Source organism: Musca domestica, unplaced genomic scaffold (assembly GCF_030504385.1).
Source record: "Musca domestica strain aabys unplaced genomic scaffold, Musca_domestica.polishedcontigs.V.1.1 31, whole genome shotgun sequence".
In the NCBI taxonomy this organism is placed as follows: domain Eukaryota; kingdom Metazoa; phylum Arthropoda; class Insecta; order Diptera; family Muscidae; genus Musca; species Musca domestica.
In genome coordinates, this window is record NW_026712309.1 from 10713787 (window position 1) to 10741181 (window position 27395).

The 27395-nt window shown below is 34.6% G+C and overlaps 1 long non-coding RNA gene across 2 annotated transcripts; it reads left to right on the forward strand.

Annotated features, from left to right (window-relative positions):
- Positions 1–19721: 19721 nt before the first annotated feature.
- On the forward strand, positions 19722–21452 carry LOC131803646 (uncharacterized). 2 transcript variants are annotated; one of them, XR_009342705.1, is made up of 6 exons: positions 19722–20437; positions 20495–20581; positions 20648–20741; positions 20798–20886; positions 21010–21153; positions 21352–21452. It is a non-coding gene; the product is annotated as an uncharacterized LOC131803646 (long non-coding RNA). The 2 variants fall into 2 exon arrangements; XR_009342704.1 differs by having other exon boundaries at positions 21010–21452.
- Positions 21453–27395: the final 5943 nt, after the last annotated feature.

The window sequence follows — 27395 nt, forward strand, 5'->3', positions numbered from 1 at the left end:
ACAAAATGGAAACGGATGTACAACTATACTACTTTGCAGCCTTTTAACCTAAAACGATCAGATTTCTATTTGTTTTTGGGGTTACGATGTTTTACCTCATTGGCTTTTCCCACCCCTTTTGACATGTTTCACTCAACCTTGGTATTTCAGTAGCCAAGTTTTATAATTTGAAATACTCCAAAAATTACAATATCACTACCTGCAAATTTATTCAGCCCATTTTAAGAAAGTTTCAGAAGTTATTTTTCACGATTTAATTTTTACGATTTTTTTCTTTGTTTTTTTTTTTTAGATTTGTAAATTCTTTTCTGTTATTATTGCACAAAATACTTTGTTAGCAATATAAAATAAATGTTCTAAAAATAAATATTCCCCAGCCGCCATAAAATATTACATGTGAAGTATTCGGTGATCTTGTGCGCTGACGCATACGATAATGTGGAAGATAATAAAGATTATGACCCACACGCACAGATATCGATGCACTCAGTAGATGTGCAAGACCACTTAAATGAAATGACAAGTAGCCCTGCAATGTTCTCCATTCAATAATAGGATAGATAAGAATAATTGTGTGGCTGCGACTAGGTTAAGTTAGATTAGTTTCAGTAGTACTTAAGAAAAATATTTTTATAAAAAAATTAGAACTGAATCAACAGCCAAACCATTCGGCCGTATTCTTTTCTCGCCCTTTTACAATTATTATTATTTTTTTTTTTACGATTTTCAGACTTCTTTTGTTATTTAAATAAACGGAGACTGTATTTTATATCATGCTAGTTTATTTTTTATAAAAAAGCTTTTATACAGAGATAAATTTGTTTGTATAAATCAAAACGCCTAAAATTTTGCTTTTTGTGGAAATTCAATATACCTATGTATATTGAATTTCCACATGTCGGTGTAAATGAAAGTTAAGTTATTGAATTTTGATATATGACTGTTTATAACCGCGTGAAAGAGGATTTTGTGGTTGTTTCAAATAATATTTCGTAGCTAACGAGTTTTCTTCATATTTAACATATTAGGATCACTTTGAAACAATTTCTGTAAGATTTTCTGTTACGAACTTGCTTGTAGTAGTTTAAGATGTATTTACACTTGCCTTTTTATTTCTGTTTTGGTGTACTCTCTCGTATTCTTTACAATGACTGGTGGTAAATAGCAAATTTTCTTGAAGTTAGCCGAAACTGCAACTTTTGGTGTAATCACGAGCACAAATTTTAATTTAGATTGAGTCACCATCTGCTCGTCAGAATTAGAGTAAAATTTCTGATAGGGTTCTCATCCGACCTAATTTGGAATATTGTGGCAAATCTTCAAGCAGATTTCTTTGAAATTCGACCACAATATTCTGAATGAAATATGAGAAATTTTTCAATCGGCCCTATTATGGTTGTCATCGGCGTCGCAAAATGAAGTCGAGGCGACAATAATGATATTAGGGTTGTCGTTTTTTGTTGATAGCGACAAATGATTGCTATTATAATTGTCGATACAACAGTCGACGTGAAGTCGATTTTTAAGAAAATCTGTCGCCGCAAAAAATTGTGACGACGTTGTATTTTTTAGTCGACGTTGATATTGTAACTTTTTTGTATTTGATATATACCCATGAAAATGACAACAGCAAAACAATTTGAAATGTTGGTTTCCGAATTGGAAAAAACCCATGTTTGGCAAAAGTGTTTACCAAAGGTGATTTTCAAGCTAATTTTAAATCAGATTGTAATCCATTGCTACAAAATTAAATGTAAATAGGTCACCGTTTAGATACTGGCAAAAATTATGTTAAAATTTAAATTATTTTTGTATGTTTTTATTAGTTAGTTTTCTAAAGTTCTTCTAGGTTTAAAATTTAAAACTAAAAAACAATTGTGCACTATAAGGGTGAAGCCAGCAGCACTGGAGGTGGTATTTTTAAGCAAATGACTTCGTCGCTTTGGGAGGAGTCCTTCGCAAATGTAATGCAGTTTCAAAAGTTACTGAATCCACCAGGTGGTGCACTTGGAGTAAAAAATACGGAAAACATAATTGTAACAGACGTTATAGATCATGACCATGAGCCAGTGGACAATGCTGATGACGAGACTGAAGTAACCACTATCCAAGTATCTCGATCGCCCAGAAAAAAACAATGATAAAAAGTCATTACGGAAAGAAAAAACTATTGAACTCTTGAAAGATCAGTATAAACTTTTGGAACAACACAATTAAGAGTCAGGCAATGCAAATATGTTTGTTTGCTGCCTTTGCACTCGCCGCTGCATTACTAATACATTCTCCACTTCATCCTCACTCGAACTTAAAATATATAACGCATTTATATAATATAAGTTGACTGTGAAAGATGCATACCCTCTACAAAACATAGATGGTATATTGAGTAGAATCGACGAAACTTATTTTATAAGCAGCGTTGATTTAAAATTCGCCTTCTGGCAGATAGAGCTCGACGAGGATAGCAAAGCTTGCACTGCGTTTACAGTTCCCAGAAGGCCATTATACCAATTCGGAGTTATGCCATTCGGCCTCTGTAACGCAGCGCAGCGCTTATGCAGGCTAATGGATAAGGTTATTCCTCAACAATTAAAAGAACATGTTTTTGTTTATCTGGATGATCTATTGGTAATCTCTAGTAACTTCAGCGAGCACTTGCGTCTTCTCAATGAAGTGGCAATAGCCTAAAGAGTGCAAACCTCACTATAGGAATGAAAAAATTTTGCTTCCAGCGGGCTGGAACCGTCAATTCATCAAAGACTTCGCGACGCTATCCGCTCCCTTGACAGACACTCTAAAAAGGTCCAAAATATTTGAAATCAGCGAAGCGGCTGTAAAATCTTTTGAAAATATAAAAAAGGCCCTGACATCTGCTCCCGTGCTGCGCCACCCCGATTTTTCACGAGATTTTTATATTCAGTGCGATGCATGGGAGTATGGTATAGGCGCTGTTCTGTACCAATTGGATAATGATCAAGGAGAGCATTCCATTGCGTTTTACTCCAAGAAGTTGAATTCTTGTCAGCGAAATTATACAGTCACGGAGAAAGAATGTCTAGCGGCAGTAATGGCCATAAAAAGATTCCGACCCTATGTCAAAATGATGCCGTTTACGGTCATTACTAATCACGCGTCGCTAAAATGGTTAATGTCGTTGAAATACTTAAGTGGGCGCTTGGCTCGTTGCTCCCTTCTATTGCAGTCTTATGATTTTGATATTAAGCGCAGAAAGGGATCAGAAAATCTGGTAACCGACATGTTGTCCAGAGCTCCCCATATCGATGAGTTAAACTTGTGGGAATATTTCGATTCTGATACGGACGAATTCTAAAGTGATGAGTATAGGGACCTAATAAAAACATTACTGCCAATGCAGGAAAATTGCCTGATCTCAAGGTAAAAAATGAAAAAAGTTTTTAAAAAACATTTCTCTAACCAGGAAGTGTATGGTGAGATGGGTTGGAAAATATGGCTTCCAAGTGGGATCACAAAAAAAAAAAAAAATATATATATATATACACCCTCTATTAATTCTATACTTCACCCAATCTAATTATTAAGGAGGGATGTCAAAATAAGCACTTACGATTTGAGATACCCCATTAGATCCATCCTTGTCAGAAGCCTTAAGTACGTATCACCCATACACCTGAAACGATACACAATTTTCCAAAAGTAACTGAACTACGTCGAAAAAGGGCATATTTATACTTCCCTAAAGCTGGCCCGGCTTGATCTCAGGGTGTGAGATTTCCCCACGTTGGATGCGGGAACTACCAAGGTCAAGGCCCACGCACACCACCACTGTCATCATTCTTTGGCAGTGTTGGAGTTTTGTTGCGGGGCCCACCGAATGACTAAGTCCGGCCCAGCACACAAAAAATATTTTGCGTGAAAAGGCCTTAGGCTGAGACCTTTTTTCTCCCCGTGGCGGTCTCAAGTCCACGCAAAAATTTTCTTTATAACTCCCACTTACATAGGGCGAGTTCATTATTAGCAAATGGTGATGTTTTCGGGGCACTACATGTGGGTAACCATAAGATGGTGGTATGGTTAGTCATGCCCAGCGATAATTGTTTTGCTTTGGGTGGTAAAGGTGACCTCGGTCCCTGCCACCAATGTATAGCTTTTTGTTTGTTTGTTTAAAAAGACTCGTGAAATGCCTGGGTATGCTCGGCCAGCACTTATGCGTTCATTGCTGGAATTCATATTTTGTGGGATAGCTGAAAAAGAAGAAAGGAATTGTATTAATAAAAGTAAAATAACCAATAAATTAGAACGATACAGCTTACCGCCAGAAAAATATGAAACTAAAGATCAGCTGTTGTCTGGTTTACGACAATCACACGGGTGTGACAGCACGAAAAGGATTTGCCAACCGCAAAAATTTAATTGGAAGGAAAATGGTGACACGCTTTTACCTACAGGGTGGCCGTGCTCTCTTAAATAATATTTAGGAGAAAATTTCACTCTTAGATTTGGAGTGAAACTGAATTTTTAGAAAGGGACTAATGATAGAATTAGAAAAGAATAACTGTTGGATTAAACACAAAATGTCTGCTAATGGAGAGCTGCGCTTGCGCGCTCCATAAGTAGTAAAAGGTAGTGGATCATAGATAGAAAGAAAAGTTAGTAAATTGGTGCTGGATTGAATAACCCTTCAGTATAGTTGAATGTTAAAGTGTAACTAAAGTTATATAATTGTGAAAATAAAGAAAGAAGATAAATAAATAGAAATTAGTAAAATAATTACAGAATAGTTTGGTGAAGTTAGTAAAAGTTGATTCATTAATAATTTAGGGAAAAGAGGAGTTTGGCGGCATATTATTACTCATAAATGGTTTATATAATAAAAAAAGGAGACAGCCGAAAATAAAAGGTACTGAAAGAAAATGGCGCTAGTTTCCCAACAAAATTATTATAACTCAAAATTTATAAGACAGGCTAGCCGAATCAAACCGACCAAAAAGGCGTACAACAGCGGCATCTAGGAGGACGGACATCAACCACGTTTATCCCATATGTCGCTATTTTAAAAAGGTAGGAGGTAAATTTTCCCAACTTTTAATTAAGATAAAAAAAAACTGACCGACCGCCATCTATGGGTAATGCCTGTTGCCGCTCTCTGGTCTCCAACTCATTCCAAGTTCAACACAAATACATTAACTTCAAGCAGATTTCTTTGAAATTCGACCACAATATTCTGAATGAAATATGAGAAATTTTTCAATCGGCCCTATTATGGTTGTCATCGGCGTCGCAAAATGAAGTCGAGGCGACAATAATGATATTAGGGTTGTCTTTTTTTGTTGATAGCGACAAATGATTGCTATTATAATTGTCGATACAACAGTCGACGTGAAGTCGATTTTTAAGAAAATCTGTCGCCGCAAAAAATTGTGACGACGTTGTATTTTTTAGTCGACGTTGATATTGTAACTTTTTTGTATTTGATATATACCCATGAAAATGACAACAGCAAAACAATTTGAAATGTTGGTTTCCGAATTGGAAAAAACCCATGTTTGGCAAAAGTGTTTACCAAAGGTGATTTTCCAGCTAATTTTAAATCAGATTGTAATCCATTGCTACAAAATTAAATGTAAATAGGTCACCGTTTAGATACTGGCAAAAATTATGTTAAAATTTAAATTATTTTTGTATGTTTTTATTAGTTAGTTTTCTAAAGTTCTTCTAGGTTTAAAATTTAAAACTAAAAAACAATTGTGCACTATAAGGGTGAAGCCAGCAGCACTGGAGGTGGTATTTTTAAGCAAATGACTTCGTCGCTTTGGGAGGAGTCCTTCGCAAATGTAATGCAGTTTCAAAAGTTACTGAATCCACCAGGTGGTGCACTTGGAGTAAAAAATACGGAAAACATAATTGTAACAGACGTTATAGATCATGACCATGAGCCAGTGGACAATGCTGATGACGAGACTGAAGTAACCACTATCCAAGTATCTCGATCGCCCAGAAAAAAACAATGATAAAAAGTCATTACGGAAAGAAAAAACTATTGAACTCTTGAAAGATCAGTATAAACTTTTGGAACAACACAATTAAGAGTCAGGCAATGCAAATATGTTTGTTTGCTGCCTTTGCACTCGCCGCTGCATTACTAATACATTCTCCACTTCATCCTCACTCGAACTTAAAATATATAACGCATTTATATAATATAAGTTGACTGTGAAAGATGCATACCCTCTACAAAACATAGATGGTATATTGAGTAGAATCGACGAAACTTATTTTATAAGCAGCGTTGATTTAAAATTCGCCTTCTGGCAGATAGAGCTCGACGAGGATAGCAAAGCTTGCACTGCGTTTACAGTTCCCAGAAGGCCATTATACCAATTCGGAGTTATGCCATTCGGCCTCTGTAACGCAGCGCAGCGCTTATGCAGGCTAATGGATAAGGTTATTCCTCAACAATTAAAAGAACATGTTTTTGTTTATCTGGATGATCTATTGGTAATCTCTAGTAACTTCAGCGAGCACTTGCGTCTTCTCAATGAAGTGGCAATAGCCTAAAGAGTGCAAACCTCACTATAGGAATGAAAAAATTTTGCTTCCAGCGGGCTGGAACCGTCAATTCATCAAAGACTTCGCGACGCTATCCGCTCCCTTGACAGACACTCTAAAAAGGTCCAAAAGATTTGAAATCAGCGAAGCGGCTGTAAAATCTTTTGAAAATATAAAAAAGGCCCTGACATCTGCTCCCGTGCTGCGCCACCCCGATTTTTCACGAGATTTTTATATTCAGTGCGATGCATGGGAGTATGGTATAGGCGCTGTTCTGTACCAATTGGATAATGATCAAGGAGAGCATTCCATTGCGTTTTACTCCAAGAAGTTGAATTCTTGTCAGCGAAATTATACAGTCACGGAGAAAGAATGTCTAGCGGCAGTAATGGCCATAAAAAGATTCCGACCCTATGTCGAAATGATGCCGTTTACGGTCATTACTAATCACGCGTCGCTAAAATGGTTAATGTCGTTGAAATACTTAAGTGGGCGCTTGGCTCGTTGCTCCCTTCTATTGCAGTCTTATGATTTTGATATTAAGCGCAGAAAGGGATCAGAAAATCTGGTAACCGACATGTTGTCCAGAGCTCCCCATATCGATGAGTTAAACTTGTGGGAATATTTCGATTCTGATACGGACGAATTCTAAAGTGATGAGTATAGGGACCTAATAAAAACATTACTGCCAATGCAGGAAAATTGCCTGATCTCAAGGTAAAAAATGAAAAAAGTTTTTAAAAAACATTTCTCTAACCAGGAAGTGTATGGTGAGATGGGTTGGAAAATATGGCTTCCAAGTGGGATCACAAAAAAGGTGATAGAAAAAAATCATGACACAACGACTTCATGTCACGGAGGGGTACACAATACTCTTGAAAGAATCAAAAGATTATTTTATGTGCTATATATGACCACACAAGTAAGACAATATATTCGTGATTGTCAAAAATGCCAAAGCCAAAGTCTTTTAACCGAAATTTATCGCCCCAGATTGAAAGAGATGTTGTAACGGAAAGACCGTTTCAAAAGTTGTACATCTACTTTTTAGGAAAATATCCTAGGTCCAAGATGGGAAATGCGTATATATTTGTAGTAGTGGATCATTTCTCAAAATGTACCTCTCTAAAGGCAATGAAAGACGCCACTACGGCCAACGTAATTAGGTTCCTTGTGGATGAAGTGTTTCATAAATTCGGAGTTCCTGAAGTCATCCACAGTGATAATGGGGCCCAATTTCCATCGAAAACCTTCCAAGAACTAATCGAAACCTACAAGATTACACATATGAAAACCGCGTTCTATTCCCCACACTCAAACGCGTCCGAACGCGTTAATCAATCCGTTATAACAGCGATTAGGACTAATTTAGAAGACGACCAACGTGATTTGTACTTGGCGGAACTGGAACCGCACCTGGAACTGGAACCGCACCATTCTTTGCCCTTTTCGGATTCCACACGTATTCGAAAGGAACCGATTATGAACTTGCCCGAAAACTCATGTCGATGACGGATCATGAGGTTAAAGAGTTGCAGAGGCCCGAGAAACTTGAGCTTCTTCGCAACAAAATAAAAGCAAACTTACACAAAGCCTATTTAACCAGTTCAGAGAGGTATAACAAGAGGGCAAGAGTGGTAAAATTTAGACCAGGGCAAGAAGTTTATCGCCGAAACATCGATCAGTCCGCCTTCTCTAAGAATATAAACGCTAAATTTTGCAAAAAGTTTATTAGATGTCGGATTGTGAGACCCTTAAGCGAGAACATGTATGAACTAGAGAATTTGAGAGGTATTCCCATCGGCATATATAGGATATAAAATCGTTAATGCAATATAAAGATCGGCCTATGATACCATTAGGATTAAGCATACATGTTTGTGATGTCCTAATAGTATTTGAACCTTTAAGTTGTAGTGCAATATAACGATTTCCTAACTGTGATATACGATGTAACTGATGCGTTCATTGCTGGAATTCATATTTTGTGGGATAGCTGAAAAAGAAGAAAGGAATTGTATTAATAAAAGTAAAATAACCAATAAATTAGAACGATACAGCTTACCGCCAGAAAAATATGAAACAGCGAAGCGGCTGTAAAATCTTTTGAAAATATAAAAAAGGCCCTGACATCTGCTCCCGTGCTGCGCCACCCCGATTTTTCACGAGATTTTTATATTCAGTGCGATGCATGGGAGTATGGTATAGGCGCTGTTCTGTACCAATTGGATAATGATCAAGGAGAGCATTCCATTGCGTTTTACTCCAAGAAGTTGAATTCTTGTCAGCGAAATTATACAGTCACGGAGAAAGAATGTCTAGCGGCAGTAATGGCCATAAAAAGATTCCGACCCTATGTCGAAATGATGCCGTTTACGGTCATTACTAATCACGCGTCGCTAAAATGGTTAATGTCGTTGAAATACTTAAGTGGGCGCTTGGCTCGTTGCTCCCTTCTATTGCAGTCTTATGATTTTGATATTAAGCGCAGAAAGGGATCAGAAAATCTGGTAACCGACATGTTGTCCAGAGCTCCCCATATCGATGAGTTAAACTTGTGGGAATATTTCGATTCTGATACGGACGAATTCTAAAGTGATGAGTATAGGGACCTAATAAAAACATTACTGCCAATGCAGGAAAATTGCCTGATCTCAAGGTAAAAAATGAAAAAAGTTTTTAAAAAACATTTCTCTAACCAGGAAGTGTATGGTGAGATGGGTTGGAAAATATGGCTTCCAAGTGGGATCACAAAAAAGGTGATAGAAAAAAATCATGACACAACGACTTCATGTCACGGAGGGGTACACAATACTCTTGAAAGAATCAAAAGATTCTTTTATGTGCTATATATGACCACACAAGTAAGACAATATATTCGTGATTGTCAAAAATGCCAAAGCCAAAGTCTTTTAACCGAAATTTATCGCCCCAGATTGAAAGAGATGTTGTAACGGAAAGACCGTTTCAAAAGTTGTACATCTACTTTTTAGGAAAATATCCTAGGTCCAAGATGGGAAATGCGTATATATTTGTAGTAGTGGATCATTTCTCAAAATGTACCTCTCTAAAGGCAATGAAAGACGCCACTACGGCCAACGTAATTAGGTTCCTTGTGGATGAAGTGTTTCATAAATTCGGAGTTCCTGAAGTCATCCACAGTGATAATGGGGCCCAATTTCCATCGAAAACCTTCCAAGAACTAATCGAAACCTACAAGATTACACATATGAAAACCGCGTTCTATTCCCCACACTCAAACGCGTCCGAACGCGTTAATCAATCCGTTATAACAGCGATTAGGACTAATTTAGAAGACGACCAACGTGATTTGTACTTGGCGGAACTGGAACCGCACCTGGAACTGGAACCGCACCATTCTTTGCCCTTTTCGGATTCCACACGTATTCGAAAGGAACCGATTATGAACTTGCCCGAAAACTCATGTCGATGACGGATCATGAGGTTAAAGAGTTGCAGAGGCCCGAGAAACTTGAGCTTCTTCGCAACAAAATAAAAGCAAACTTACACAAAGCCTATTTAACCAGTTCAGAGAGGTATAACAAGAGGGCAAGAGTGGTAAAATTTAGACCAGGGCAAGAAGTTTATCGCCGAAACATCGATCAGTCCGCCTTCTCTAAGAATATAAACGCTAAATTTTGCAAAAAGTTTATTAGATGTCGGATTGTGAGACCCTTAAGCGAGAACATGTATGAACTAGAGAATTTGAGAGGTATTCCCATCGGCATATATAGGATATAAAATCGTTAATGCAATATAAAGATCGGCCTATGATACCATTAGGATTAAGCATACATGTTTGTGATGTCCTAATAGTATTTGAACCTTTAAGTTGTAGTGCAATATAACGATTTCCTAACTGTGATATACGATGTAACTGAATCTCTGATGTATGTGATTGTCCGATTTTCTTTTACACTGTATATACTCTATATAAATATATATATATATATATATATATATATATATATATATATATATATATATATACATATATATATATATATATATATATATATATATATATATATATATATATATATATATATATATATATATATATACACCCTCTATTAATTCTATACTTCACCCAATCTAATTATTAAGGAGGGATGTCAAAATAAGCACTTACGATTTGAGATACCCCATTAGATCCATCCTTGTCAGAAGCCTTAAGTACGTATCACCCATACACCTGAAACGATACACAATTTTCCAAAAGTAACTGAACTACGTCGAAAAAGGGCATATTTATACTTCCCTAAAGCTGGCCCGGCTTGATCTCAGGGTGTGAGATTTCCCCACGTTGGATGCAGGAACTACCAAGGTCAAGGCCCACGCACACCACCACTGTCATCATTCTTTGGCAGTGTTGGAGTTTTGTTGCGGGGCCCACCGAATGACTAAGTCCGGCCCAGCACACAAAAAATATTTTGCGTGAAAAGGCCTTAGGCTGAGACCTTTTTTCTCCCCGTGGCGGTCTCAAGTCCACGCAAAAATTTTCTTTATAACTCCCACTTACATAGGGCGAGTTCATTATTAGCAAATGGTGATGTTTTCGGGGCACTACATGTGGGTAACCATAAGATGGTGGTATGGTTAGTCATGCCCAGCGATAATTGTTTTGCTTTGGGTTGTAAAGGTGACCTCGGTCCCTGCCACCAATGTATAGCTTTTTGTTTGTTTGTTTAAAAAGACTCGTGAAATGCCTGGGTATGCTCGGCCAGCACTTATGCGTTCATTGCTGGAATTCATATTTTGTGGGATAGCTGAAAAAGAAGAAAGGAATTGTATTAATAAAAGTAAAATAACCAATAAATTAGAACGATACAGCTTACCGCCAGAAAAATATGAAACTAAAGATCAGCTGTTGTCTGGTTTACGACAATCACACGGGTGTGACAGCACGAAAAGGATTTGCCAACCGCAAAAATTTAATTGGAAGGAAAATGGTGACACGCTTTTACCTACAGGGTGGCCGTGCTCTCTTAAATAATATTTAGGAGAAAATTTCACTCTTAGATTTGGAGTGAAACTGAATTTTTAGAAAGGGACTAATGATAGAATTAGAAAAGAATAACTGTTGGATTAAACACAAAATGTCTGCTAATGGAGAGCTGCGCTTGCGCGCTCCATAAGTAGTAAAAGGTAGTGGATCATAGATAGAAAGAAAAGTTAGTAAATTGGTGCTGGATTGAATAACCCTTCAGTATAGTTGAATGTTAAAGTGTAACTAAAGTTATATAATTGTGAAAATAAAGAAAGAAGATAAATAAATAGAAATTAGTAAAATAATTACAGAATAGTTTGGTGAAGTTAGTAAAAGTTGATTCATTAATAATTTAGGGAAAAGAGGAGTTTGGCGGCATATTATTACTCATAAATGGTTTATATAATAAAAAAGGAGACAGCCGAAAATAAAAGGTACTGAAAGAAAATGGCGCTAGTTTCCCAACAAAATTATTATAACTCAAAATTTATAAGACAGGCTAGCCGAATCAAACCGACCAAAAAGGCGTACAACAGCGGCATCTAGGAGGACGGACATCAACCACGTTTATCCCATATGTCGCTATTTTAAAAAGGTAGGAGGTAAATTTTCCCAACTTTTAATTAAGATAAAAAAAAAACTGACCGACCGCCATCTATGGGTAATGCCTGTTGCCGCTCTCTGGTCTCCAACTCATTCCAAGTTCAACACAAACACATTAACTTACCCGAGACACAAAGTCAATGAAAACAGGCGAATTCGCCGCATTTGCGATCGTCAAAATATTCTGAAGACGACAACATATATATATATATATATATATTTATATATATATATATATGTATATATATACATATATATATATAATAGCTAGAGCCCAAGAATAATGACAGAACAAGAAACAATATAAGTCGAATTCCAAGGCTAAACCAAAACATCACATCACCTGAGACCACATCAAAATTGAAACTGATTTTTAGTGTTTTTTTTTAATTAATTTTGTGTGATTTTACTATATATTAATTTTGCATGATTTTTTATTTATTAAATTTGCCTGATTTTTCTATTTATTAATATTTATATTTGATACTTTTGATTTATCCTTTTATTTATAAGTATATATATATTGATATTTTTTTATGATTGCATGATTTTTCCACAGCAATTTCAAAGCTAGTTGTATTTGATCCGCCCTTGACAGACTTAAAAAAAAGAGCTCTTTATATATATATATATATATATATATATATATATAAATTCTAGAGCCCAAGAATAATGACAGAACAAGAAACAATATAAGTCGAATTCCAAGGCTAAACCAAAACATCACATCACCTGAGACCACATCAAAATTGAAACTGATTTTTACTGTTTTTTTTTTTTTTTTAATTAATTTTGTGTGATTTTACTATATATTAATTTTGCATGATTTTTTATTTATTAAATTTGCCTGATTTTTCTATTTATTAATATTTATATTTGATACTTTTATTTATCCTTTTATTTATAAGTATATATATATTGATATTTTTTTATGATTGCATGATTTTTCCACAGCAATTTCAAAGCTAGTTGTATTTGATCCGCCCTTGACAGACTTAAAAAAAAGAGCTCTTTTTACGATGACATTAGGGTGGGTAAGGTTATTTAAAACAAGTTATTTTTTACATCTGGTCTAAATTCTGCGTTTTGCTTTGCAATTGAACTTCTGTCTGTTGGTCAAACGACCGTTCGATTCACTCATTCCGAAGAAAGTACGATTACGTTACAAAAAATCCTAACGGAAAGGAAAGTAATTTAAAACAACTTTTTATAATTTTGTGCTTTGGATTAGAAGGATGAGGTAAGTGATGGGTGTGGGCAGTTTATAGGGGGTCACTATGAGTATGATCAGTGATCATGGTAGAGTCGGCGAACTTAAGGCCACACGAAACATAACAAATATTCATTGGACACATACTTTCCATTTCTAACAATTTATCATTTCCATACACGCATACACATAATATTCACATTTTGGACATATCACATTTCATATTTGAAATAACACTGAAACAAATACGATATATTGCCGTTCTTACAATACGCACATGAAGTTTTTCAATGACACAAAGTATCTCCTTTTTATCTGAAAATAATGAAAAGTTTAACTCACCACTTGCAAACCTGTGTTCTTATTTAGGCTTAACTCTAGCTTAGTAAAAACTTCCGAACCTTGACCACTTACCCCATCATGTGACCACTTGTTGGATAGGTATAAGCGTTCCAACGATACCTATATAGTATATATCGGGCAATTGGATCCGGGTCTATTGGATCCGGACTTTGGGGTCAAAAATCTGGGGTCCGGGTCCGTCCCCCAATAAAAAATAGTTTTCCGGGATCAGGGTAAAAATGCCTACTACTAAACTAGAGTTGTTCCTTTATTTATTTATGATTACCTGATGATAGCCTTTTGTTTATTCCCAGTTCTTTGACTTCACGGGTTTTCAGTATCATTTGTCCAGCTTTACACATTTTTTTACTTTTGTATTTCTATGACCAGCCAATTTGAGTGAGCTGTTATGAATAATAAAATGTAAAAAAGGATAAACATAAGTATATTTCTAAGTTTTGTAAAATGTCTTGTATTTTCTAACTACAAATAGGTTTACACCAAAACTTTTGTGTGTTGACAAACAGTTGTATGACAAATCTTTAGTAGGCTTATTACATGTCTTATTTTACTACTGGATTGAATTTGAAAACACAAAATAAAACAATTTGGAGGCAGTAAAAGTATAATTAACATAACATGAAATTGAAAGATGACTTTCAACTTCAAGATAGCCGGAGTGTTATGAATCTGTACGAAAACTCCAATCTATTACAAAGAAAGACTAATAATGAAGGAGTTGGAGTTTTAAAAACTTATTGCAAATGAATCATTATTATGTCGGTCTTATAACTAATTGTATTGTTCTAATATTATCATTCCAATATCATTATTAGAAATAAGTAATTATACACAAATATTACAAATATAAGTAATCATTGATGGTACTGCCATCTTGACAGCGCCATCTAGATGTTCCATTTAGCAGTATCATAAGTCAGGATTCACCATGGTTATAATGGGGTTATGATTTCAACTCTGAAATTTATCCATGTGCAGTCTGACCTCTGCCGAAAGTCACCTTGAGTGGTATTTCAAGTCATTGCAGTTGTTGAAGTCGTCAGAAAAGTGTCATAAATTGTGAGGTTATCACTTTGAAAAGGAAACTTAATCAGAGTTCGTGATTAAATCTGACGATACCGTTATTGACCAAGACAATACCACGTTACTTAATTGTCCCTAAATTTTAATTAAATTAAATATTCATATAAAGTTGAAATATTCAAAAATAATTATTGAGTCCAATTGACTAAAGAATATCAAAATTTACCGAAAAGGTCTTTAAAATATACTTCACTTGGGTGAGCATATGTTTGCATAATTGTTCAAAATTATTGAATAAATTGTGATTTAAGAAGATATTCGGCCCAATTACGGTTGTCGTTTCTATAGACGTCGTGGACTTTATGTGCAAGTCGCCCTCACAGTCGCTTCGATTCAAAAATAGTATTACGGTAAGGCATGGAGGCGACATCGACAGTTTAAAATAAAAGTTGGCAACATTTCCTTGTTATTGACAAAATAAGATAAAAATTTGTTTGTATTTTGAATTCTAATTTTGTCTCTTTCGCAAAATAAAAAATATAGTGAAAAAATGGATATTATAAATGCGTTACATATTTTAAGTTCGAGTGAGGATGAAGTGGAGAATGTATTAGTAATGCAGCGGCGAGTGCTAAGGCAGCAAACAAACATATTTGCATTGCCTGACTCTAGGTTGTGTTGTTCCAAAAGTTTATACTGCTCTTTCAAGAGTTCAATAGTTTCTTCTTTCCTTGATGACTTTTTATCATTGTTTTTTCTGGGCGCTGGAGAAGCTTGGATAGTACTTACATCAGTCTCGTCATCAGCATTGTCCACTGGCTCATTTTCATGATCTATAACGTTTATGTTTTCGTATTTTTTACTCCAAGTGCACAACCAAGTGGATTCAGTAACTTTTGAAACTGCATTAAATTCGCGATAGACTCCTCCCAAAGCGACAAAGTCATTTGCCTAAAAATACCAACTCCAGTACTGCTGGCTTCACCCTTATTGTGCACAATTGATTTTTAGTTTTAAATTTTAAATCTTCCCAAACCTAGAAGAACTTTAGAAAACTAAATAATAAAAACAAACAAAAATAATTTTGAGTTTTGCCTTATTAAGGCGAAGATCATATGTTTTATGATTTATGTGTTTGATTTCTCTTTCGAGACGAGCTTAATGATCTGAAATTCGCAGTGAAAAGGAAAGCCAGATAGACACTATCACACACTCGCCACTATGCGACGCGTTTCGCCGTTGGTTAAGCGGCTCATCAGGCATATTTGGTGTGGATGATGGCTTACAAGGGCCGTTCTCTGGAAAGTAGTATATATTTCGAACTTATTGCAAATTAATTAATTAATAATAATATTGCAACATGGGGTTTTTCCAATTCGGAAACCAACATTTCAAATTGTTTTGCTGTTGTTATTTTCATGGGTAAATATCAAATACAAAAAAGTTACAATATCAACGTCGACTAAAAAATACAATGTCGTCACATTTTTTTACGGCGACAGATTTTCTTAAAAATCGACTTCAGGTCGACTGTTGTATCGACGGTTACTATAGCAATCATTTGTCGCTATCGACAAAAAACGACAACTCTAATATCATTATTGTCGCCTCGACTTCATTTTGCGACGCCGACGACAACCATAATAGGGTCGAATGACGATCCTTGACGGGTTGTGCCCCCTTTATCAATTGGATCGTATGTTTCTCCAGGTGTGTTTTACCGAGACCATTTTCTGCAAACGTCGCAAAGTTCTTCATGACCTCGTCGAGTGGTTGTTGTTGTTCGGTGGATAGCATATGGGGATTCAATTTATATGTTTCATCTTCGAGTATCTCTTTCGGTATGTTCTCTATCGTTAGCTTATTAATTTCTATCCAGTCCGGTACTAGATCATACAGTCGCCAGAAGTCGATTCCCAAGTACAATTCCTGCTCCTAATCAGGGCATAAATATAAATCTAAGCTCTGGGTTCTATCCTTGTATGTAACATCAAGTGTGATCTTGCCTAATATCCTATGTGGTTGTCCCGCGGCAGTTTTAACCGTGGAAAATATTGGTTTTAATCTGGCCCCCACTTGGTCGAGGAACTCACGACAGCCTTTTCCCATGATGCTGACTGAAGCCCCAGTATCCAATAGACCCTGTTTTTCTACACCGTTGATTTCGACCTCTGCATATATTCTATGATCCACATGATCTATGTTTTTGACTGAATCTACAATTAAATTTATTTCCTTTCTTTTATCTTTGAATTGTTTTCTTAATTAATGAATTTTAGATTCCTTAAAATTAATGGATTCCCTTTCGGACATTATTCTTTCCCGGACTTTCTCGTAATGGGTTTTTCTATCCTCGAAAGATTGGTAATGCCTCATTCCTGGGTTAAAACGGTTATGCTCTTCTAGTAATAAATGTCTTGATGTTGTATTTGGCTTGGAATCTTTCTGAAGCCCTTGTTTGGCAATTAGGGGTTTTCGGTCGGACGTGGCCCCCTTGACTCTCCACGCCCCTGTTTCGGTTTCCCGATTGGCATAAACGACATTTCGGAGTCGTAGTACCAGGGTTGAGAAGCTGTAACAGTTATTTTTGTGCGGACATGGTACTGCGGTCTTAGGCTGCGGCTTAGCTCGCCGGAATGGGTAGGTTCTTTCCGCTTCAACTGCACATATAAATTTGTGTACCATAGGTGTTATTTTTTTGTAACGGGAATTCAAAATGAAATTTAAAAACAATAAAAAAAAGTACAAAGGAAACGGATGCAGTTCGATTTATAAACACATTAAACATTTTAATTCAAAATAAATACAAGTGAGATTTCCATTATGTGAGGTTTAGATGGTAACCTCGATGGCTTTTCCCTCCCCATATGACTTTTACAGTCATCCATGGTATTTTCTATGCCATCAGATTTAAGTGAAAATACCCCAAATATATTTTAACACACACTAACAAACATTCAACCCATTATTTTAAAGTTCAAAACATTATGTTAAAAAAATATGACTCAAAATATTTCAATAATTAAATTAAACTTGTAGTGCATTTTTGTTATTATATATATATATTTTTTTTTTTTGAATTTAATATTTATAACAATTTCCGGTTTAAATATAATAATTTTTATGTGTTTGTTTTCTCTTTCGAGACGAGCTTAATGATCTGAAATTTGCAGTGAAAAGGAAAGCCAGATAGACACTATCACACACTCACCACTATGCGACGCGTTTCGCCGTTGGTTAAGCGGCTCATCAGGCATATTTGGTGTGGATGATGGCTTACAAGGGCCGTTCTCTGGAAAGTAGTATATATTTCGAACTTATTGCAAATTAGCATATGCGAATTATACACTAGAAACTCTCCAGGTTCGACTCAAGTTCTATTGGCAGATCTTTTTCACAGCAAAGTTTTTGTTTTTGTAGTGATGGATTTTTTGTCCACAACAACTACATTGCTTCCAATGCATACACTTGTTTAGTGCTGCTTTTAGAAAGACGGGTTAATGGCTCTGAACGTAGAGACGGCAACTTCTAGTTGGCTGCACACCGAGGTTCGCGGTTCAAATCCCACAGCCAGGCTCGGCTGAATTTTTGAGTTTTGCCTTGTTAAGGCGAAGATCATATGTTTTATGATTTATGTGTTTGTTTTCTCTTTCGAGACGAGCTTAATGATCTGAAATTTGCAGTGAAAAGGAAAGCCAGATAGACACTATCACACACTCACCACTATGCGACGCGTTTCGCCGTTGGTTAAGCGGCTCATCAGGCATATTTGGTGTGGATGATGGCTTACAAGGGCCGTTCTCTGGAAAGTAGTATATATTTCGAACTTATTGCAAATTAGCATATGCGAATTATACACTAGAAACTCTCCAGGTTCGACTCAAGTTCTATTGGCATAATAATTTTTAGTTTCCTTAATAATAATTAAACTTATAATATTCTGATAAGATTTATATTAATTATTTTTACTATAATTCTTTTTTTTAACATTTGCTTTCTAAATGTCTATTTACTAAATGTATAATTTTAGGTTTTTAATGATTTTTTTTGTTGTATACATATATAATTTAGAAATAGTTATACGTACATATTTATGGTATAATTTTTGTGTCAAATTATATTATTTTTTAAGCAATATTTATCTTATTTATTATTCTTATATTTATAATAATTTAAAAATTTATATTTATATAATTCTTATATTTGCTATAATTTTTTTTGTATCTCTAGATAAGTTGTATTAAATTTGACGAAAAATTACATTTCATATCCACGTGGGTACTATATAATATTTTTAGGTTATATTTATCTATAATTCCTTCTCCATTTTTTATGTTATTTATCGATTTTTTTAATAATTTAAATTTATCAGGATTTTCTCCGTTCTACCCTAATGTTTTTATGGCAATATTCATAGTTTTTAACGCCTTAACATATGCCTTACATTTTAATTTCCAAATATTTTAATTATGTGCCAAAACAACCATGTGATTGTTGCGTTGAGATGGAGATTGTATCATACTTATATTTTGCCACTTCACAACGATATCTTGGTTAAGTATACCAGTTTTAAAAACAGCAACTTATTGATTTATGATAATGTCCTTATGATGAATTATATATATCTATATGTATCTTACTGTTCGAAGTTAATACCCAGAATATGTGTCTCCATTTACAAGTGACAATTTGACGACTGCCGCGGTGTTGAAGTCGTCAGAAATTCACTTCTGACTTCTTTCTGCCTTATTTGGAGAATAGGTATTTCAACACGCTATTCTATATTATAAAAATGGCACAAATTCCCTGACATTAGACACTAATCAAAAGCAAATTGTTTTCGTTTTATGTTATTATTCTCACCTGGGCAATTTTCAATATTTCTTTATTAATATTTCAGCATTAAACTCTCCAATCTTTAGTTTTAATATTTTAAATTTTTATTAATTTAACTAAAAGAAAAGAAACGTTTAATAACCACTATTGAAATTACACAAGGTTTCAAACTTCACCTTTATATTTAGTATTTATTATATATCTTAAATGTTTAACCTTATTGTAAACCTTCAACGTTTGAAATGAAAGAACAATTTCAAGGTGACTTTGTGAAGGTTGGAACTCACATGCTGGAGTTTTAGAGATGGTACAATTGGTTCCTTTTTCTAGTGGTATCAATTTGTAGTGTTGAGCATTGTATATAGATGGCTCTCTAGTAATGATCATGGCAGCATTTATTTTTCTTGTGTTCAAGATTTATTAATATGAATTAATAATGCTATCATATTTTCAAAAATTCAAATAATTTAAAGCAGGTCAAGGTTTATTTTATTAAAAGCTTTTTATAGCAATTGTTAAAGCTTTTTTCCAATTGTTGTCCAACATTTACGATTTGTTGGAAACAAATATGTTGTAATACTGCGGTGTACTTACGGCCAGATAATTAAAGATGGTCAAAACACGATTGCAGTGTTCCTACTAGATAATATGAAGATTGTCAAGATACGATTGTGGTATCCCTATAATGTCTATTTACATTTCAAACATCAAACCGCTAAATGGTGAAAAAAATTCTTTTGAAAAATAATAAGTTTGTTGCTCATATCCACAGCCCAAGGGTGGCTGTCACAAAGCCAACTCTTTTCGCGCAACCTGTGTAGTGTAAAAGAGTTGGGAATATTTATATGGAAAACAATAAAAAGGTAAATATAGCAATTCCACTCACATCATGTTGGTAATGTTTTTTTTTTTGTTTTTAGGTAATAAGGGATGTATGTTGGAATCTTTGGATTGACAAGAAAATATTTACCTTAGGAACACAACAGGATGAATCTATCAGCAAAAGTGTAAAAATATATTATTTTATTGTTGTGTATTGTCAAATGGAATGCATTTTTTTTGTGTGTTAATAGGAGTGTGTTACGAAGGACGTCGAATGTGAGTAGACATATTCACCTATATGTGTGCATGCTCTATTGGTCCAGTTGGCAATTTATAACAGATATGGTAAGTAGATACAATGTTTGTTATTCATTGTACTAATTTCTATCTTTGTTTTTAAGAAACATTTGTGTAACATTCAAGTTAATATTTGTGAATATTGATTGTATCAAATGCAATATGCTTTTGAATTACGTTTTTGCATTACGTAGTAAGTATATAGATTTTTACCTGCATGCATTATAAGGTATGTTAATGATCATGTAGGTTAATGGCAACGAACAGTGTGTGTACTAGATTACTAACAAACTCAATATTTTTGTTTATTTTCCAGGTAGATGCATTGAAAATGGCAAACTAAATGCCTTACATATTCAGATGTGTGGTGTTGTGAGTTTGTAAAGGAAAGGAGAAAGGATAGTATTATTCCAATTGAAGTCGTGTTGTCATCAAAATGTTTATGAAGTTTTTGTTTTAGGTAAGCATTAATGGGAGTCTAAAATCTCTGAGAATATTAAAAGTATGTTTCATGTGCAGAACATTATAGTAAATTGGCGAATTTAAAGATAAGTATATCTTAAAATTTATTATAATATTGTTACTAATGTGTTCTTTCTATTTTCAGGTTCTAGTATGAAATTATTTCTGATTATTAATAGCTTTCTTTCTTTTTCAGGTAGTTCCAGCAATGAATCAATAATGCAGAAATTGAATGCAACGATCAACATAACTACGACTCATCACATCAAAAGAGATATATTTTTTAAACAACAATATTTGCAGTTTTAGTGAGAAAATTAGTTATTAAGTTTAATATTAGTTATAAGAGTAGGTACTAATACTATTGCTTGAGGTGTTGTGCGTGGATAGTCCCTACTAGGTTTCCTTTAAGGTTTTCAATTTGATATAGACAGTTTCCTAGGGCTTTTCTTATTCTACATTTAATCCACGGTTTGCAGAGTTTAGAATTTATATCTTTTGCAAAATTGCTTTGCACAAAATTCTTTCGGAAGACTTCCTGTCCAGGTTTGTAGGTTACTACTTCTAGTAGGTTACTACTTCTCTTGTTATATGATCTTATGTTTCGTTCATAGGCTTCATGTATCTTTTTGTTGATCTTGTTGTGCATTATTTGCATTTGGTCGGATTTAGGTAACAGAATTGTTTCACCGTCTTCTAAGGCATTTAGTTTTTTTAGAATCTTGTATGCATCAGCATGCGTAATCATTTGGTAGCCTGTTAAAGCGAAGTATGGAGTTGTACCTGTAGAAGCATGAATTGTTGAGCGTAGTGCACATTCAATTTTGGGCAGCCTTTCATCCCATCTTGCATGATCTTCTTGTAGGTAACTACGAATGCTACTAAGGATTGTTTGATTTACCCTTTCACTTGCATTAGATTGTGGTGCATGTATTGCAGTACGAATATGTTGTATCCCAAACATTTTCATTAGCTCTTTAAATGCTTCAGAGGTAAATTGTTTTCCATTATCTGAATGGATACATTCCGGCACTCCGAATTTATAAAATACCTCTTCTACAAGAAATTTATTTACTTGAGAAACGGTTGCTTTAATCATTGTTTTGAGCAATACGAATTTGGGTAAGGTCCTAAAAAGTCAATGTAGATCTTCTGAAATGGTCGTAATGTGACCACTTCATTTCCCATTGGAGGTCTAAGTGTTTGTCTAGGATGTTTTATTTCCTTACATGTATCACAGTTTCTTATAAAATCTCGTATATCTGTGACCATTGAAGGCCAGTAAAAGTATTGTCGTATATTATGTATAGTCTTAGCTATGCCACCATGGCATGTGTTTGTCTCATGGGACTTTTTTACAATTTCGTTGGTCAAATTGCTTGGTAGCCAAATCTTCCAACAAGCGTCCTCGCTTTCTTTCTTCTTGCACCTTTAAGTCAGGCAGTCTATCTTTATTTTGCTCGATTGTGTCAATGAGACTTAGGTAGTTGGGATTTTTGAATTCTTCTGAATCAAAATCTAATATGGATGTTGTGTCTACAGAAATTTCTTCCATGTCTAAGCGTGAGAGCATGTCAGGTACTACATTTTTGGTTCCCTTTCTATGTTCAATGGTGAACATGTAGCCTTGTAATTTTAAACTCCATCGCGCTAGACGTCCATTCAAATCCTTCTGTCTCATCAGCCATTGTAGGCTTGAGTGGTCAGTGATGACTGTAAATTCCATCAATTCTATATACTGTCTGAACCGCTCAATTGCCAAGATGACTGCAAGGCACTCTTTCTCTGTAGTGGAGTAGTTGCGTTGGGCACTGTTCAATTTCTTGGAGAAGTATTCGATGGGGTGTTCACCATCGTCGTCATCCTTTTGGAAAAGAACAGCACCAACTCCGACGTTCGATGCGTCACACTGCACAAAGAAAGGTTTTGAGAAATCGGGGCTGGATAATACTGAACTTGAGACTAAACATTTTTTTAATTTTTCGAAAGATTCAATTGCTTCAGGGGTCATTATAAACTTCGGAGATTTCTTTAAGGTATCTGTTAGAGGGGACGTTAACGTGGAAAAATCGTGAATAAATCTACGATACCACCCTACAGTACCTAGAAATTTCCTAACATCTTTCTGATTTTTGGGTGACTTGATATTCATAATGGCTTCAATTTTTCCTGGATCAGGTTTTAACTGGCCTGCTCCCACAATATAACCAAGATATCGAAGTTCTCTATAACAGAATTTTGACTTGTCCATATTTATTGTTAAGCCAGCGTTTGTTAGTCTGTCTCCTACAGTCTTGAGCATCTCTATATGGACATCGAAGTTCTGGGATACCACCAATAAATCGTCGAGGTACACAAATACACGGTCTTTCAACTCTGAAGGAATCACTTTATCCATCAGGCGGCACATCCTTTGAGCAGCATTGCACAATCCGAAAGGCATGACCTTAAACTGGTAGTGTGGTCTACCTTGGACCGTGAATGCTGTCAAAGGACGGCTTGATTCCACCAAAGAAATTTGCCAAAATGCGTCCTTTAGATCTATTGCTGATATGAAATGCGTATCTCCGAGTCTAGCTAACAAACCTTCGATATTAGGCAAAGGATATGCATCTTTACGCGTCACTTTATTGAGTTCCCTTGCATCCAAACATAACCTGTTTTTATTGGGTTTTATGACCAGGGTAACTCTGTTGTTCCATTCTACATTTCGTGCTATCTCGATTACATCCAGTTCCAGCATACGGTCTAACTCGTCGTACATGAGTTTTTGTACTGCGGGACTCACTGGGTAGTATCTCATCTTCTTAGGGGCTGAATTTCCAATATCGATGGAATGCTGTTCGAGATGAGTTTTTCCTAGACCATACTTCGTATAGCAACGAAATGAGAGCTTAGCGTTCTCTAACTTCAAGTTTTGTTCATACGTAAGGTCATGCATTTTCCTTTCCTCGTCAATCTCTAATACTTCTTTATTGAATATATTTGGTTCAAACGATATTTTTATATCAAATGTTTGCCAAAAATCGTATCCTAAAATGAGACTTTGTTTCAAGCTAGGAACTAAGTAAAATGTCAAGTTTCTAACCTTATTTCCACATTTTACATCACATTTAATTTTTCCTACAATTTGTTGTTGCTTGCCGTCTGCTGTTCTTAGACAGGATTTAAAATTAAAAATCTGGGCATTCATTTTCTCTACATTTTCTATGCAATTGCTACCTAGGCAACTTATGGAAGCTCCACTGTCCATCAGACCAGTGAATTCTATTTTATTAAGTTTCACTTTCAAATAAGGCCTAATGTCATTATCGACTTCCAGATATGCTGATGCAATAACTTTCCTTTCTGTCTTTCTCTTGTTATATCCTTTTCTCGCTTTTGCAACTCTCTTACTGACTTCAGGCACAAAGTCCTTGAATATTTCAGCCCTTTTCTTATTGTACTCTTTTAATCTTTCTTCATACGGAACAATAGCAATTAGTTTTGTTGTTGTTGGACAAATTGATTTTGCAACATGTATTAATGTTGGCTTATTGTTGAATGTCTGGGTAGTAGTTGTTATTGGTATGTCTGGGATCGATTGTTTTACTGGGATGTGTCCTTCTGCGAACATGGATTCCCAGCGTTCCCCATGCTCTTGAAGCGGTTTCCCATACATCTAGGACATTTAGGTGATGTAACTCCATCGAACCCACATTTGTAGCAAAAAATATTTCGCTGTTCGACTTCACATTCTATGTATGTGTGGCCTGTCTTCTTGCAATTCCAGCTTTGCTGTTGTTGTTGCATGAATTGCTTCAACATCAGAAGTCGGGTCACAAGAGTCATTGTCAAATTCAATCTCATGGATTCTCCTAAATTGTTGTTGTTTTTGTTGCCGATAATGCATCCGTTTAGAAATATTAGCCTCAGCTCTTCTACACTCTTCTATGAGGACATCAATGGATTCTATATTCCTTGCATAGATGAGTTGTACTAGTCCTTCTTTAAGATTATCCTTGATTATTCTTACTATTTCGAATTCAGGGATGGGAACTCTCATTTGATTTTTTAATTTAATAATTTCGGAAATAAAGATGTCGGCAGTTTCGTTAGGAAGCTGTCGACGCTCTATAATCTTTCTTTGAATTTCAAAGTCAGATTCGAAATTTCTAAATTTTTTTATAAGGTTGTACTTCAAAAATTCCCATTCGCACAAAGGATTTTGTTGACGGAATTGCCATATCCAGTCATATGCTCTTCCTGCTAACAAATGATGAAATCCTTTGACGAAAACGTCCCAAGGGCAACTGTAATCCACTCTTAAGGATTCAGCTCTGAATACAAATTCCTCAATGCTGATGTTTTTTGACGAGCCATCAAATATTAGTCCCCATTTTTGCAATTGTAGTGGTGTCATTTGTTTATAACCAATTGCAAAATTTTGACTAAAATTCTGGGAATAATGTTCTCTATTACTATTGTTAGTTTGTTGCTGTCTCTGTTGGAAATTATTTGGAATATATTGAGAATTTAACGTTGGTTCTTGTTCGGACCTATTCGGGTCTTGACTATTGAAAGACGAATTTCTCAAGGAGTCAATTGAATTTCTGACCACTTGAGGCATCATCACTGCTAATCTCTCTTCCATTGTTCTTAGAGCTTGGTTTTGAGCTATTCTAACAGATGCAGTTATATACTCTCTTAAACTTGGACCATCATTACTATTAATAGGGGCCTCTAAATTTACATTTTCTAATAGGGGTTGTTGTCTAGAATCCCTCTCAAATTGGTTTCTTACCTCTTGGGCAGTTGCACTACTAAATTCTGGACTACCTACAGCGGTATTAGTCCCTGGTGAGGATGTTGTTTGAAGTCCTGTTGGTGGTGGAATATTGCATGCCATTAAAGGTGGAATTACATTTTGGACAACTGTTTGATTAGCATCTGCTGCAGAGTGTGTTGACATGTTCAAAATGTTTTGATCCGAAGCATTATTGTTTGGCAAAGATTGGTTACCTAAAGTGTTATTGTTTGAGAATGTTGCTCCCGAACTGCTTGCACTATGTTGATTTTGAGAAGCTCCAGAAGAATTATTTCTACTCGCTATTCTGCTTGATGACCTACTATGTTATTGACTTTGGTTTCTATTTGCCATTTTTGAAACAGTTACTTATGAAAAATATGTGGAATGAGTTTGAATCGTTATTGTGCAAAGATAAAGTTAAGGTTATATATGAAAATTTGTAATAATTATAAATAGAATAATATTAAAAATTTTTAAGATTTGAAAAATTTGATAATTAATATTTTTGCTTATTTTGGAAATTAAATTGTAGCTATTTTCGCTAATAAGCTAAATAATAAATTCAATAAATATTATTTTATAATGTTGTAAATTATTGTACAAAATTTTAATAACTAATATAATTATTTTTTTTCTTTTTTCAGATCTTTAACAATTCTGTTTGTATTGTTTTTGATTTTATATAATCTTTCAATATTTGTATACATTTATATTTTCTTTTATATATATTTTTAAGGCTTTTGTAGATATAAGGTTGTAATTTAATATTTTAAATAACATAATTTATAAAAATTATTTTTTTATTCAATTTTTTTTTATATTTCGAGTAATTTTTAATTTAAGTATTTTTAATATAAACTGAATAAATTTCAAGAAAAAAAGCAATTATTGTTTTTTTTTTAATTATTAGAAAAAATATTATTTCCTGGGTTGAATTTTATTTGTTAGATGGTGGTTTATATTTATTTTATATGGAAATCTCTTTACAACTTTTTTAATATTTTCTAAAGTATTAATATTTTCTAAATTAGAAGATAAATTATTTAGAATGCAAGATGTATTAAAATACTTAATAATGATTATTATTTTATAAACATTTTAAATAAAGTATTTATTTTAAATAAAATGATATTTTTGTATTGTAAAAGGTTTGGTTTTTTGAGGTTATATATCGAAAAACATTTTGGTACAAAGAAATTAAATGAACTATACCTTTCGATGCAAATGAATATTTCTTTCGTTGAGTACAAATAAATATTAAGCTATATAGCCACAAATTATGATACTGTCACGATTGTAATATCATATTCATCGATTGGTAACTCGACATTTCACTACATCAGAGTATTTGTACAACACGGTATGACATTTAAATTGCCTTCCGGGATACCTATAAACTGATTGTATCTGAATGAAAAGTTTGGATTATAGGAGAAATACTAAGTTTTTTT